Source organism: Pogoniulus pusillus, chromosome 6 (genome assembly GCF_015220805.1).
Source record: "Pogoniulus pusillus isolate bPogPus1 chromosome 6, bPogPus1.pri, whole genome shotgun sequence".
Taxonomy (NCBI): domain Eukaryota; kingdom Metazoa; phylum Chordata; class Aves; order Piciformes; family Lybiidae; genus Pogoniulus; species Pogoniulus pusillus.
Window position 1 is genome coordinate 29,228,102 of NC_087269.1, and position 14,910 is coordinate 29,243,011.

Genomic DNA, 14,910 nt, shown 5'->3' on the forward strand with positions numbered 1-14,910 from the left:
GTCCCTCTCCTCAGGGCTGCTCTCCAGCCACTCCCTGCCCAGCCTGCATTTGTGCTTGGCATTGCCTCCACCCAGCTGCAGGACCTTGCCCTTGGTCTTGTTGAAGCTCCTGAGGTTGTCTTGTGCCCACCTCTGCAGCCTGTGCAGGTCCCTCTGGAAGGATCCCTGCCCTCCAGCCTGTCTGCTGCAGCACACAGCTTGGTGTGGTCAGAAAACTTGCTGAGGCTGCACTCAATGCCTCTGTCCATGGCACCCATGAGGATTTTGACCAAGACTGGTGCCAGGACTGATCCCTGAGGGCCTCTGCTCATCCCTGGCCTCCACTTGGCCATGGAGCCATTGACAGCCACTCTTTGGGTGTGACCATGCAAGCCAGTTCTTTATCCATCTTATGATCCACCTATCAAACCCATGTACCACCAGCTTGGAGACCAGGATGTGGTGCAGGACAGTGTCAGAGGCCAGGCCAGGACTCTCTCCACTCTTGTCTTTTTGCAGGGACTGGAACTGCAGAGCCCAGCGTTGGGCCCACTACTCCAGATGTGTTCTCACAAGGGCAGAGTAGAAGGGAAGGAGAACCTCCCTTGTCCTGCTGTCTGCACTCTTCTCAGTGCACCCTGCAGACGATGGCCTCCTCCTCCCTTGCAGAGGGCAGAGCTTTTCTCTGCCAGTCCTGATGCCACTTTCTGCTCCACCAATGTCAAGGAAGGAAAAACAAAAAGAAGCTTCCAGAATTGGAGAGGATTTGGGGAGCATTAAATGAAAGCAGTGCACTGGGTCTGTTTTGTTTCCTGGGTGTGAGGATCCCATCAGCTTTCCTCTCTGCCTGCTGCCTGATAACAGCAGTGGCCACTGGCTAGGCTCAGCTGCTGGTGTGATGTGCGAAAGAGAGGGAAAGCAAGAAAAAGGAGCAGCTTGCTGTAGCTTGCTCCACAGAATTTCAGGTGTCTCTCTTGCTTCCTTGCCTCCCAGGTAATTAATCATGCAGAAGGAAAAGCCTCAGTGTCTGCTGGAGTCATGGTACCTTGAAGTGGCTGGAGGTGGGAGCCGCTTGGGATGCGTTCCCAGCAAGCTTGCCTGGATTTCCCCATGGGTCCTGCACCCAGAGGAGGTGACAGTGCTCAGTTGGAGACCTGGAGCAAGGCTGTGGAGGTGTGTGGATGAGCAAGGGAAGCTGAGAGTTGCCATCCTTGCAGGTGTTTAAAAGAGGTGTGGATGTGGTGCTGGGGGCTATGGTGTAGTGGTGAAGGTTGGACTGGCTGATGCTGGTGGTCCTTTCCAACTGCAGTGGTTCCTAGTGGTGAGATGTTGTGCTGAGGGCTTTGGTTTGGTCAAGCACTTGTCAGTGTGAAACTAATGATTGGGCTGGATGAGCTTGAAGGGCTTTGCTGATCTGAGAGATTGATTCTGTGGTTCTGAGAGCACCTTTTGGGAAGATCCCCTGGGGATGGGTGAGAATAAGGCTTTGTAGCGGTCTCTGTTTGGTTTGTCATGCACTTAGACCCTTGAAGAGGGACCTGGTCAGGCTTGAGAGGCAGGGCCTCTGTCAGCCTTGTCAGGTTCAACAAAGAGAAGTGCAAGGTCCTTCACCTCAGCTGGGGAAATCCTCAGCTGGGGGATGAAGGGCTGGAGAGCAACCCTGAGAAGGACTTTGGGGATGCTGATGGGTGCAAAGCTGGATGTCAGCTGGCACTGTGCACTCCCAGCCCCAGGCCAGCTCTGTCCTGGGCTGAGCCCCAGCAGCGTGGGCAGCAGGGGGAGGGAGAGGATTCTGCCTCTCTGCTCTGCTGTGACACCACCTGCAGTGCCACACCTCTGGCGTGCTCAGCATGGACCTATTGCAGCAGAGCCAGAGGAGGCCACAGCAATGGTGTGAGGGCTGGAAGCCCTCTGCTGGGAGGCCAGGCTGGGAGAGTTGGGGTTGTTCAGTCTTGTGAAGAAGAACACTCCAGGGAGAGCTTCTGGTGGCCTTGCAGTACTTAAAGGAGCCAATCTGAAAGCTGGGGACAGACTTTTGATCAGGATCTGTTCTGACAGGACAAGGGGTGATGGTTTCACCTAAAAGCAGTGCTACAGGCTGGGGACAGAGTGGCTGGAGAGCAGCCAGGCAGAGAGGGACCTGGAGGTGCTAGTAGGTAGTAGCTGAACAGGAGCCAGCAGTGTGCCCAGGTGGGCAGGAGAGCCAATGACATCCTGGGCTGGCTCAGGAAGAGTGTGGCCACCAGGACAAAGGTAGGTTCTTCTGCCCCTGTACTCAGCACTGCTCAGGCCACAGCTTGAGTGCTGTGTCCAGTTCTGGGCTCCTCAATTCAAGAGAGATGTTGAGGTGCTGGAAGGTGTTCAGAGAACGGCACTGAAGCTGGTGAGGGGCCTGGAGCACAGCCCTGTGAGGAGAGGCTGAGGGAGCTGGGGGTGTTTGGCCTGCAGAAGAGGAGGCTCAGGGCTGACCTCATTGCTGTCTGCAACTCCCTGAAGGGAGGCTGTAGCCAGGTGGGGTTGGTCTCTTCTGCCAGGCAAGCAGCAACAGAACAAGGGGACACAGTCTCAAGTTGTGTCAGGGGAGGTCTAGGCTGGATGTTAGGAGGAAGTTGTTGGCAGAGAGAGTGATTGGCATTGGAATGGGCTGCCCAGGGAGGTGGTGGAGTTGCTGTGCCTGGAGGTGTTGAAGCAAATCCTGGCTGAGGCACTTAGTGCCATGGTCTGGTTGATTGGCCAGGGCTGGGTGCTAGGTTGGTCTGGCTGAGCTTGGAGGTCTCTTCCAACATGGTTGATTCGATGATTCTATGAAAAAAGGGAGATTTAGACTAGGTGGAAGGAAGACATTTTTTGCACAGAAGGTGGTGAGACCCTGGCTCAAGTTGCCCAGGTAGGTGGTAGATGCCTCATCCCTGGAACCTGTCCCAGGTGAAGTGGTTTAGGGTTCTGAAAACCCTGCTGTAGTTGCAGCTGTCCCTGCTTGACTGCATGGGGGTTGGACTTCATGATTTCTATAGGTCCCTTCCAAGCCAAACCATTCAGTGATTTTATGACTCTAAGGAGCAGATCCAAATCCCAAAATGAGTTTGGTGCAACCTCTCCTCCTGCCTCCCACCTTGCAGGGTGAACACTCACAGGGTTTGCAAACAAACCATCCCCCCAGAAGCTTCTTCTTGGCCACACCATCCTTTGCAGAGCCTCTCTCTGATGCTCTTATGAGGTAATTAGATAACTGCAGCCAACAAATAGGTGCATTTAATAAGTATGCTAATTGGTATTGACCAGCCTGTGGCAGGCACTTTGTCATGTGCCAATTAGGAGTGCCTAAGGACTGCTTGAGATAGGAGACACCAGGGATTAGACCTCAGGGTGGGGAGCTAAGGAGATACTGGTTGCAAACCTGGCTGTGCTAGCACATTCTGCCTGGGCAGGACACTGCAGGAGGGCAGAGACAGAGGAGAGTGTCCAAGGTTCTCTTTATCAGATTCAGAAGCAAGCAGGGACTTGCTTGTGATAACTTAGGTTGATTGGTATCAGCCACACAGTGTTTTGATTCATATTCCCAGAGGCATAGGTGGTGGGATGAAGTTGTGGCAGGGCAGGTCTAGGCTGGATGTTAGGAGAAAGTTGTTGGCAGAGAGAGTGATTGGCATTGGAATGGGCTGCCCAGGGAGGTGGTGGAGTCACCGTGCCTGGAGGTGTTGAAGCAAAGCCTGGCTGAGGCACTTAGTGCCATGGTCTGGTTGATTGGACAGGGCTGGGTGCTAGGTTAGACTGGCTGAGCTTGCAAGTCTCTTCCAACCTGCTTGCTTCTATGTGCTGGGAAGCTGTAGGGCTGGGTTGGACTGGATGATCTTGGAGGTCTCTTCCAACCCGCTTGATTCTATGATTCTCTGTTAATTGGCCAGGGCTGGTGCTAGGTTGGACTGGATGAGCTTGGAGGTCACTTCCAAACTGGTTGATACTATGTCTATTTCTGTTTCTATGTAAACAGTAGAATTCTTGGGATGAAACAGTTGGAGTGGTTGGGATTCTTGGGATGAAACAGTCTGCTTTTGCCTGGGTGCCTAAGCCAAGGCTAGGATTAACCAAATGGGATCATGTCTGCAGAGGAGAGTTTGAGTCCAGCTCATGTGTGCTGGCAGAGCTTGTACTGCACACAGAAGAGGGGCATAAATGGTTAGGCACAGCTGCTTTTTGGGATGGCACTAAGTGTCTCATCCAGGCTTTGCTTCAACACCTCCAGGCACAGTGACTCCACCACCTCCCTGGGCAGCCCATTCCAATGCCAATCACTCTCTCTGACAACAACTTCCTCCTCACATCCAGCATAGACCTCCCCTGGCACAACTTGAGACTCTGTCCCCTTGTTCTGTTGCTGCTTGCCTGGCAGAAGAGACCAACCCCACCTGGCTACAGTCTCCCTTCAGGTAGCTGCAGACAGCAATGAGGTCATCCCTGAGCCTCCTCTTCTTCAGGCTGCACACTCCCAGCTCCCTCAGCCTCTCCTCACAGGGCTGTGCTCCAGGCCCCTCACCACCTTCCTTGCCCTCCCTTGTCCTACTGGCCACACTCTTCCTGAGCCAGGCCAGGATTCCATTGGCTCTCCTGCCCACCTGGGCACACTGCTGCCTCAGCTTCAGCTACTCTCTACCAGCACCCCCAGCTCCCTCTCTGCCTGGCTGCTCTCCAGCCACTCTGTCCCCAGCCTGTAATGCTGCTTGGGGCTGTTTCACCCAGTCTATTCCCAAAGTGAGTGTTAGGTTTCCCTTCTCCTTCAACAGGGTCATTCCTTCATCAGACACACCAAAAAAAGCTGTGCTCTGCCTATTTTTTTGACCCCATTATGGTCCCAGGTAACCTGCTCTCTCCTCTAGGTATGAATTGCAGAGGGTGGACAACCAGGCAAGGCAGCCAAACCCCCACCTTTCCCACTTGCAGCAACAGGCACCAACTGGATGTTGTGCCTGGGGCTCTCTCTGACCCCTGGGGGCTGGCAGCTAACGTTTCAGACCAAACCAGTAGCGTGGTAGAGCATTCATCCACCCAAAATGAAAGGCCTGTATCTCAGCTGGCTTCCTTCCATGCAAGCTCCTGTGATGCTTGTGGTGATGCTGGTGTTGCCCAAGCCTGCTGCATGGCTGGAGCTGCTTCCTGTGGTGCCTGTCTACATGAGGCTATGAGGTGTTATCACCCCAACATGAGTCCTGCTGCCACACAAGCTGCTTCCCACTGTGGGCCTTGCAGCAGCCTCCTCAGAGTGGCCTCAGATGCTCTCGTTTGCCTGGATTGGTTTACTTCTTGCCACCATGAATGAATGCTGTTTGGGTAGGAAGGACAAGTCCCCTGAGACTGACTGCGTGCTGGAGACCATTACTGCATTGGTGTCTGAAAGCTTCAGCACACAAAAACCCCTCCCTGCTGTCAGCCTGGCACAATTAATTAACTGGCACCATTCAGAAGCTGCACTCCAGTGTGTCTCTATTGTGTGATGAGGGTGGCACTGGCACATCTTCACTTGGCATGAGATGGGCTTGGCTTAGAACCATGGCTACTGCTAGGACCCTCTAGGCTACACCTGCCCTGTGGGGACAGGCTGAGACAGTTGGGGCTGTTCAGCTTGGAGAAAAGGAGGCTCCAGGGAAACCTTAAAGTGTCCTTCCAGTGCTGGAAGCTAGCAAGGGACTTTTTACAAGGGGTTGTAGTGATAGGATGAGAGGGAATGGATTGAAGCTTGAGGAGGACAGATTTAGACTGGAGACTAGGAAAGAATTCTTTACAGTGAGGATGGTGAGACACTGGAAGAGGCTGCCCAGGGAGGTTGTGGATGTCTCCTCTCTGGAGGGGTGGAATGCCAGGTTGGATAAATCATAGAATCAACCAGGCTGGAAGAGACCTCCAAGATCATCCAGTCCAAGCTAGCACCCAGCCCTATCCAGTCAGACAGACCATAAAGCCTTGAGAGACCTGGTCTAGTGGAAGGTGTCCCAGCCCACAGCAGGGGAGGGTTGGAACTACACGATTTTCAAGGTCCCTTGAACCTAATCCATTCTATCAGTCTTGATATGCTTAACTATGCTTGACTAACCTGACAGCATCCTATGATGCCATAACTGAATGGGTAGATTCAGGGAGAGCAGTGGATGTAGTCTACCTTGACCTTAGCAAGGCCTTTGACACTGTCTCCCATGACATCCTAGTGAGCAAGCTCAGGAAGTGTGGGATGGAAGAGCAGGCAGTGAGGTGGATTAGGAACTGGTTACAAGACAGAGTTCAGAGAGTGGTGATCAATGGAGCCAGGTCCAGATGGAGAGCTGTAACCAGTGGAGTTCCCCAGGGATCAGTGCTGGGGTCAGTCCTGTTCAGCATCTTCATCACTGACATTGATGAGGGGACAGAGTCTGCTCAGCAGGTTTGCTGCTGACACCAAGCTGGGAGGCTTGGCTGATACAGCTGCAGGCTGTGAGGCCATCCAGAGAGACCTGGACAGACTGAGAGCTGGGCACAGAGGAACCAGATGGAGTTCAACAAGGACAAGTGCAGAGTCCTGCATCTGGGGAGGAATAATGAACTGCAGCAGTAGAGGCTGGGAGGTGATCTGCTGGAGAGCAGCCCTGTGGAGAGGGACCTGGGGGTCCTGGTGGATAACATCCATGGCACAGCAATGTGCCCTTGTGGCCAAGAAGGCCAATGGGATCCTGGGGTGTATGAGGAAGAGTGTGTCCAGCAGAGCAAGGGAGGTTCTCCTTCCCCTCTACTCTGCCCTGCTGAGACCTCATCTTGAATACTGCCTTCAGTTTTGGACTCCCCAGTTGAAGAGGGGCAGAGATCTGCTGGAGAGGGTCCAGTGGAGAGCTACAAGGATGATGAGGGGACTGGAGGGCACTGCCTGATGAAGAGAGGCTGAGGGACCTGGGGCTGCTTAGTCTGGAGAAGAGAAGACTTAGAGGGGATTTGATAACTGTTTATAAACACCTGAGGGCTGGCCAGGATGGGAGGGACAGGCTCTGCTCACTGCTCCCTGGGATAGGACAAGGAGCAGTGGGTGTCAGTTGCAGCACAGGAGGATCTGCCTCAACACAAGGGGGAATTTCTTTACTGTGAGGGTCCCAGAGCACTGGCACAGGCTCCCCAGAGAGGTTGTGGAGTCTCCTTCTCTGGAGACTTTCCAGGCCTGGCTGGATGAGTTCCTCTGTTCTTCTAAAAACACCAAGGTGGGATCTACTGCTCCTACCTTCTGCTGCCTGATGGCCCCTGGTGCTGTGAGCCTAGCTGAAAAGAAAACAAATCAGAATCGTGTGCTGGTCCCTCTTGACCTGGCCCAAATTGAGCTTCTGCATCCTTTTTATATGAGCAGAAGAGAGCAACCTCTGCTTTTTTGTCAGGCTGTGCTGGTGTCTCATCACAGGTAGCTGTTCCTGGAGCAGAAGAGCAAGGCAGAAGGAGCTGTTTGAGTTTTATTTGCTATCAGGAGCACATTTCTCAGTAATACAGTGACCTAATCTCACTCTTATTGATTGGGAGCTATATATATAGAGAGGCACACACACAGAGAGGGGGAAAGACATGCACTGCTGAAAACACAAAATCCTCAACTCCAGGAAGGGCAAAAAGTGTTTCCTCCAGCTTTGCTTCCAAGCCCAAGGTAAATAAGGAGCACTCATACAGCTTGACCCAGTTTGTGGTGAGTCTACAGAATGGGTCCCCAGTCCCAGCCCTGGCAGTGCTGCAGGAGTGATAAAAATCATAGAATCATTAAGATCATCAGGTCCCAACTCTCAACCCAACAGCACCATGGCCATTAAGCCATGTCCCAGAGTGCCATGTCTACCTCCAGGAATGGTGACTCCACCACCTTCCCTGGGCAGCCTCTTCCAATGCCTGACCACTCTTGCAGGGAAGAAATGGTTCCTGATACTGTGCTAGTTTGAGCCTAGCTGAGATATTTTGGTGGCATGAATTAGATGGTAGGCTGTGAAAAAGTGATGGCTGCTGCACTCATAGGCTTGCTGAGATGGACACAAACATAGAACACAAACACAGATAACAGAGTTTGCTCTCTGGCTTTTGGGCTGTGTGCACTTCACTCCCTAACTGCACAGGCTCACAGGATGTCAGGGGTTGGAAAGGACCCAAGGGGATCATCAAGTCCAACCCCCCTGCCAGAGCAGGACCACACAATCTAGCACAGATCACACAGGAACACATCCAGCCAGGCCTGGAAAGTCTCCAGAGAAGGAGACTCCACAACCTCTCTGGGGAGCCTGTTCCAGTGCTCTGTGACCCTTACAGTAAAGAAGTTCCCCCTTGTGTTGAGGCAGAACCTCCTGTGCTGCAGCTTACACCCATTGCTCCTTGTCCTATCCCAGGGAGCAGTGAGCAGAGCCTGTCCCCCCTCTCCTGGCCAGCCCTCAGGTGTTTATAAACAGTTATCAAATCCCCTCTCAGTCTTCTCTTTTCCAGACTAAGCAGCCCCAGGTCCCTCAGCCTCTCCTCATCAGGCAGTGCCCCCCAGTGTTCTCATCACCCTCGTGGCCCTCCACTGGACCCTCTCCAGCAGATCCCTGTCCCTCTTAAACTGAGGAGTCCAAAACTGAAGGCAGTATTCAAGATGAGGTCTCAGCAGGGCAGAGTAGAGGGGGAGGAGAACCTCCCTTGCTCTGCTGGACACACTCTTCCTAATACGCCCCAGGATGCCATTGGCCTTCTTGGCCACAAGGGCACATTGCTGTGCCATGGATGTTATCCACCAGGACCCCCAGGTCCCTCTCCACAGGGCTGCTCTCCAGCAGATCACCTCCCAGCCTGTACTGCTACCTAAATCACAGTATCACAGTATCACCAAGGTTGGAAGAGACCTCACAGATCATCAAGTCCAACCCTTTACCACAGAGCTCAAGGCTAGACCATGGCACCAAGTGCCACGTCCAACCTTTCCTTGAACAGCCCCAGGGACGGCGACTCCACCACCTCCCCGGGCAGCCCATTCCAGTGTCCAATGACTCTCTCAGTGAAGAACTTTCTCCTCACCTCCAGCCTAAATCTCCCCTGGCGCAGCCTGAGGCTGTGTCCTCTCGTTCTGGTGCTGGCCACCTGAGAGAAGAGAGCAACCTCCTCCTGGCCACAACCACCCCTCAGGTAGTTGTAGACAGCAATAAGGTCACCCCTGAGCCTCCTCTTCTCCAGGCTAACCAACCCCAGCTCCCTCAGCCTCTCCTCGTAGGGCTGTGCTCAAGGCCTCTCCCCAGCCTCGTCGCCCTTCTCTGGACACACTCAAGCATCTCAATGTCCCTCCTAAACTGGGGGGTCCAGAACTGAACACAAATAATCTGTCTGCATCCTAACCTCCCTGGCTGATCCTCAAAAATCACTTTGAATGTAAGCCAAACTCAGGGGGAAGGTAGAGGAGTGGGAAGAAGGTAGAAGCGTGGTTGGGAGCCCCTCCTGGGGCCTGTGAGGGCTGCTGTGTTTCTGTATTGCTTTTTGACTTGTATATTTCTGTCTATAGCTGTATATAGATTGTAAATCATAGAATCCCAGAATCAACCAGATTGGAAGAGACCTCCAAGCTCAGCCAGCCCAACCTAGCACCCAGCCCTGCCCAATCAACCAGACCATGGCACTAAGTGCCTCAGCCAGGCTTGGCTTCAACACCTCCAGGCACAGCCACTCCACCACCTCCCTGGGCAGCCCATTCCAATGCCAATCACTCTCTCTGACAACAACTTCCTTCTAACATCCAGCCTAGACCTCCCCCAGCACAACTTCAGACTCTGTCCCCTTGTTCTGTTGCTGCTTGCCTGGCAGAAGAGACCAACCCCACCTGGCTACAGCCTCCCTGCAGGTACTTGTAGGCAGCAATGAGGTCTGCCCTGAGCCTCCTCTTCTGCAGGCTGCACACCCCCAGCTCCCTCAGCCTCTCCTCACAGGGCTGTGCTCCAGGCCCCTCTCCAACTTCATTGCCCTTCTCTGGACACCTTCCAGTGATACCTGCTTGCATCTTGTTCTAAGCTGTAAATATAAAGCTTCACTCTTTAATTTCCAGCTTGGCTGAGTCCAGTCTGGGTGATTTTCTTAAGTGTGGGGGGTGGGTAACACCCAAACCATCAGAGGTATGTAAGTAGCTGCTTCTTGGAGCTATCCAAGCACCCCAGAGCATCTCTTGCTGTCATTACTGCTTCCCTCCATGGAATACACAAAGCAGGAGGAGAAAAGCCCCAGCAAATTAGGCAGAGCTGCTTATCTGCCAGGTCAGTGCTCTCTCAGATAAAGGGACAAACAGAGTTTGCCTTCTGGTCGAGGTGACACTTTGGCACAAAAGAAGAGCAGGGAGAAGTTAATTAAACTCTGAGGAAGCCATTTATTAGGAAAGTAAGACATGGCTTTTCTTCAATACTGGGGAAAGGTTCATTAGAGAGGGAAACCATTTTTTAGCACTTAATCAGCTATTTTCTATCACCTGGCTTTGAGGGATGGCTAAAGGAGCATCCATGGCTCATTTTAATGTGCAGTTTTGCAAGGTGTCTATGGCCAGACTCAGAATCACGCAGGGGTAGGGGTTAGAAGAGACCTCTGGAGATCATCTGGTCTAGCCCCTTGCTAAGGCAGGGTCACCCAGAGCAGATTTCTCTGGGTCACAGGGTCCAGGTGGGTTTGGAATCTCTCCAGAGAAGTGTCCGGTTCTGGGCACCTCAATTCAAGAGAGATGAGGAGGTGCTGGAAGGTGTCCAGAGAAGGGCAAGGAAGGTGGTGAGGGGCCTGGAGCACAGCCCTGTGAGGAGAGGCTGAGGGAGCTGGGGGTGTGCAGCCTGCAGCAGAGGAGGCTCAGGGCTGACCTCATTGCTGCCTACAACTACCTGAAGGGAGGCTGTAGCCAGGTGGGGTTGGTCTCTTCTGCCAGGCAAGCAGCAAGAGAAGAAGGGGATACAGTCTGAAGTTGTGGCAGGGGAGGTCTAGGCTGGCTGTTAGGAGGAAGTTGTTGTCAGAGAGAGTGATTGGCATTGGAATGGGCTGCCCAGGGAGGTGGTGGAGTCACTGTGCCTGGAGGTGTTGAAGCCAAGCCTGGCTGAGGCACTTAGTGCCACGGTCTGGTTGATTGTAGAGGGCTGGGTGCTAGGTTGGACTGGATAGTCTTAGAGGCCTGGGCGCAGCACTCCAGGTGTGGTCTGAGCAGTGCTGAGCACAGGGGCAGAAGAATCTCCCTTATCCTGCTGGCCACACTCTTCCTGAGCCAGCCCAGGATGCCATTGGCTCTCCTGCCCACCTGGGCACACTGCTGCCTCATCTTCAGCTCCTCTCTACCAGCACCCCCAGCTCCCTCTCTGCCTGGCTGCTCTCCATCACTCTGTCCCCAGCCTGTAGTGCTGCTTGGGGTTGTTGTGGCCAAAGTGTAGAACTGTGAACCTTTCAGCCTCCTTTCTCCAGGCTTAATAATGCCAGTTCCTTCACCCAGTCCTCAAAGTCTCCTCCAAGACTTGTTCTATAAACCTTTCACCAGCTTTTTTGCTCTTCTCTGGACCACGATGTTCTTCTTATAGTGATGGGTCAAAACCTGAACCCAGGATTGAAAGTGTGGCCTCATCAGTGCTGGTTAGAGGGACTTCCATTTGGAGGATGCTGTCATGAGAAGATGTTTTTTGTGTGCTTGATACTGATGGAGCACCAGAATGCATGTGTCTGTGCTTCACTCTGAAATTAGCACTCTGAATGTGGGGAGTCTGAGTGAGTCAAGAGAATCATAGAATCAGTCAGGGTTGGAAGGGATCACAAGGATCAGCCAGTTCCAACCCCCTGCCATGCCCAGGGACACCCTACCCTAGAGCAGGCTGCACACAGCCTCAGCCAGCCTGGCCTTAAACACCTCCAGCCATGGGGCCTCAACCACCTCCCTGGGAAACCCATTCCAGCCTCTCACGCTCAACAACTTCCTCCTCACTGCCAGTCTCAGTCTCCCCACCTCCAGCTTTACTCCATTCCCCCTAGTCCTGGCACTCCCTGACACCCTAAAAAGTCCCTCCCCAGCTTTTTTGTAGGCCTCCTTCAGATCCTGGAAGGCCACAAGAAGGTCACCTGGGAGCCTCCTCTTCTCCACACTGCACAGCCCCAACTCTTTCAGTCTGTTCTCACAGCAGAGCTGCTCCAGCCCTCTGAGCATCCTCCTGGCCCTTCTCTGGACACACTCCAGCATCTCCACATCCCTCTTGCAATGGGGGCTCCAGAACTGGATGCAGTACTCCAGGTGGGGTCTCAGCAGAGCAGAGTAGAGGGGGAGAATCACCTCCCTGGCCCTGCTGGCCACACTTCTGCTGCTGCAGCCCAGGCTCTGCTTGGCCTTCTGGGCTGCAAGTGCACACTGCTGGCTCCTGTTGAGCTTCTCCTCCAGCAGCACCCCCAAGTCCCTCTCCTCAGGGCTGCTCTGCAGCCACTCCCTGCCCAGCCTGCATTTGTGCTTGGCATTGCCCCAACCCAGAGGAAAGCAGAAAAGCCCCCAAAACCAACCAGCCAACCAAAAAAGACATAACTTTTTCTGGCAATGCTGAGTTAACAGCAGAAAAAGATTACAGCAGAGGCAGCCTCCAAGAAGGGGGAGAAGGACCTGGCGCTCCTTAGCGAGCGGATAATAAACCGGCAGATGAAATCCAAGGCTGCTAAATGAAAAACAATGCACAGGGGAGAAATCATTGCAGCATTCTGCATGCAGGGACGGGCTGTGAGCTGGCCATTACTGCTCAGGAAGGAGAGCTGAGAGCTAGGCTCCAAATATCTATCAAAATGACACTTCATGCTCCGTGGTAGTCCAAAACCCAAACATAATGATAGGAATTACACGGCGGTAAGAGAGAGTGACGTGGGGAACGGTAGCGTGCTGCTTAATGAATGTCTGCTCTAACCCACCTTGAATAATTTGTGAGCAGCTCCTGTTTTCTCATCACACAAAATGGATGGGAAGAAGCCTAGAAAATTATCCACTGAAGGCAAGGATTGATAAAGGTAGGGCCAGATATGAAATCATTTGTACCGTAGAGCCGGAGGATTAATCAGCAATGATTGCTCCGGTTGGGGAAACACTTGATAGCAGGAGGGGGGGACATCTAGAGAAGTTCCAAGAGGCAAAGGCAATCCCTTTAGGCAGCACCCAGTTTAAAGCAGCACTCAGGGCTGTGGGAAATTAAGGGGCTGAAAGCACTCAAAGAGTGGGTGAGTGTTTTCACAGGACAAAGAAACACCCCACACACACACCCCCCGATGCTGTGTGCTGAAGTGGTTGTTTCTCCCCATCCTCTTGCAGAGTGGCTGCATGGCTGCAGGAACAAAAGGAGCTTCCACAGCAACCCCATCCCACAGGGACCTGGCCTCTAAGGCCACTTCTGAAGTGCTGGGTCCAGTCTGGGCTCTCCAGTTCAAGAGAGAAAGCCAACCACTGGAGGAGGGTATGAAGGTGCTGAGGGAACTGGAACATCAGGAGACTGAGAGGGGCATCTTCTCGGTGCTGATGAGCCTCTAAAGGGTCAAGAGAATGGGGCCAGATTCTTGGTGTTTAAGGCCAGGCTGGATGAGGCTGTGGGCAGCCTGCTCTAGGGTAGGGTGTCCCTGGGCATGGCAGGGGGGTTGGAACTGGCTGATCCTTGTGGTCCCTTCCAACCCTGACTGATTCTATGATAGGAGAGGGGGACAATGGGTGCAAACTTGAATATAGGAAGCTCCCTCTAAACATGAGGAGACTCTTTCTTTACTTTTAGAGTGGTGGAGCCCTGAAGCAGGCTGCCCAGAGAGGTTATGGAGTCTCCTTCTCTGGAGAGATTCCAAACCCACCTGGACTTTGTGATCCTGAGCAAGCTACTGTGTGTAAAGCTTCTGTTTTGGCAGAGGGGTTGGACTGGATATCTCCAGAGGTCCCTTCCAACCCTTAGCATGCTGAGATTCCATGTGAGTCTCCCCATGGACTACATGGGGTTTGGGTCTCCTTCCCTGGGCAAGGTTTCTCAAGCCCAGTACTCCTTAGTCCTGGGAGGTGCTGCTGCATTCCTCAGCAGGAGTCTAGCTGCTGGAAATCATCTGCCTGATGGTCCACTTTATGGCTGGGCAGACAGGCTGAAATTCACAGCCACCACTTACCAAAGAATAATGAAACATTTCCTGAGACAGCCATAAATATCTCCTGCCCTGACAACTCTTTCCAGTGCCTCTTCGATCCAGGGAAATGGTTTAAAACTCAGCAAAGTGGAAGTTTGTAGCATCTCTTTTCCTTCTCCTTTTTAAGTGCCTCTCTACTTACTGGTTGCAGCTGCCCTGGCTGCTTCTGGTTTAGGGACTCTTGTGATGTAGCTCCCCAGGGAGCCCAAAAGTGGATGCTGGGGGAGGTAAACTGCTTTAGAGGCTGGGCAGGCAGTTGTAGATCATCCTCCTCCTCCCATCTGATGTCTCTGATGATGATTAGAAAAACATAGACCTGACTGAATGGGTCCAGAGGAGGGCCATGAAAATCATAGAATCAGTCAGGGTTGGAAGGGACCACAAGGATCAGCCACTTCCAACCCCTCTGCCAGGACCAGGAACACCCTACCCTAGGAGCAGCCTGGCCACAGCCTCAGCCAGCCTGGCCTTAAACACCTCCAGCCATGGGGCCTCAACCACCTCCCTGGGAAACCCATTCCAGCCTCTCACCACTCTCATGATCAACAACTTCCTCCTCACCTCCAGCCTCAATCTCCCCACCTCTGGCTTTGCTCCATCCCCCCTAGTCCTGGCACTCCCTGACAGCCTGGAAAGTCATTCCCCAGCTTTTTTGTAGGTCCCCTTCAGATCCTGGAAGGCCACAAGAAGGTCACCTGGGAGCCTCCTCTTCTGCACACTCAACAGCCCCAACTCTTTCAGACTGTCCTCACAGCAGAGCTGCTGCAGCCCTCTCAGCATCCTCCTGGCCCTTCTCTGGAC